This window comes from Octopus bimaculoides, chromosome 20, assembly GCF_001194135.2.
Source record: "Octopus bimaculoides isolate UCB-OBI-ISO-001 chromosome 20, ASM119413v2, whole genome shotgun sequence".
Taxonomy (NCBI): Eukaryota; Metazoa; Mollusca; class Cephalopoda; order Octopoda; family Octopodidae; genus Octopus; species Octopus bimaculoides.
This window is the reverse complement of record NC_069000.1, coordinates 17,033,737-17,035,620: the sequence shown is the minus strand read 5'-3', so window position 1 is coordinate 17,035,620 and position 1,884 is coordinate 17,033,737.

Below are 1,884 nucleotides of genomic sequence, written 5' to 3'. Positions count from 1 at the left end.
GCCCATCTTACTCCACAGTGAAAATCTGGATGTCAAAGTTTCGGACTGGTCATTTCGAAGTCACAGATGAACTCCGGTCATGACGGTATCCGGCGAATTTGTCTACAACAGTTCGTCAAAAATGAAAATAACACTGAATTCTCATTTTAACAGATATATTTGCTAAAATTACATAAAAATATCTTGAAACATTAAAGAGTAAATTTATTCAATAAAATCGCCATTGGCTTCAACCACGGCCTCCCAGACGACTTCGGACTCTCCTGCAACTCTTCTGGACGGTCTTCTTGTTTAAGTTGGTGAATGCTGCCATAATCCTTGTCTTCACTTCATCTTTGGAATTACGAGTAGTCTTGTTGGTTTCTCGCTCAACTGCGCCCCACACATAATAATCAAGGGGGTTTCAGTCTGGGGAGTTAGGTGGCCAGATGTTAAGGGTGATGTGGTCGCAGAAATTGTCTGACAGTCATGACTGGGTTCTCCTGCTTGTGTGGCATGGTGCAGAGTCCTGTTGCCAGACATAGGGCCTTCCAGCAGCCACCCTCTTGACTCAGGGCAAAACTGCCTCCTCCAAACACTTGATGTAGGCCTCAGTGTTGAGCCTGAGGCGTGGGAAAATGAATGGAGGCATAACGTCGCCATCACTAGTGATCACTTCAAACACCATGATGTTGACTAGATGTTTGATTTTTATCACTCTCGGTACATGTTTTGGGGACACGGCAAGCCAATAGTTGTTCTTTGTGTTCACCATCTGTTCGTATTGGAGCTTTCGGTGAGAATGCCAAGCAGTACAACATGTCGTTTCCAAACTTCTGGCAGAGTGAATTGCGTCATGGCGCTGTTTTTCTCACAGATGGTACCCAATTGACTCTACTATACTGTGTAGTCGACAAAATCAAAAACAAACAATGTGTATGTGCGAAATTAAAAATATAAAATGGAGACAATTTACTCATCACACCCTGTATATATACATGAAGTTCCGGAAATACCGAACTATGAACTGGTTTCAAATATTTCGAAAGTATGATTCTTTTGTACTAGCTTTTGCGAGCAACCTTGACCACTGATTCCATCAGGAGCAATGCTATCTCTAAATTGTTTTGTACAAAATACAAGTAGGAATAAAATAAATAAATAAATAAATAACACAAAAAAGGAAAAAGAAGGGGGAAGATAGAAATAAAAAGTTAAAACAGAATTTCTGTGAGACTTTTCTTTTATTAAATATGAGTGTCAAACAAGTATTGTAACGCAACAAACGGACGCATGAGAAGCTTTTTCACATGATCAAATTTTTTCGTCTTTAATTCGACGTTTAAACGTAGTTTTTCATCCAGTCTTAGTCACACCCTGGATTGGTTTCTTTGAGTGTGTTTCTCCCTACCTCCGACATGCTCACCTTATCGTCCGCTCTCTGTCTCCCCCTCCTTTTTCTCTCACTCACTCTCCCCCCTCTCTCTCTCCTTCTGTGGTAAGAAGTTTGCTTGGCAACCGCACGGTACCATGTTCAATTCCTACTTCGCAGCAACTTGGACAAATGACTTCTACTCTAGCCCAGGGCCTACCAAAAGCTTGTGACTGAATCTAGAAGGCGGAAACTGAAAGAATTCCGTCGTATACATACATACATACATACATACATTCATACATACATACACACACACATACATGCACACGCATATATAATATATCTATCCACCTACTTACCTATCTATCTATCTATCTATCTATCTATCTATCTATCTATCTATCTATCTATCTATCTATCTATCTATCTACATACGTACGTGTGTATATATGTATGTATGTACACACACACACATACACACACACATATATATGTATATGTATATGTATATGTATATATATATATATATA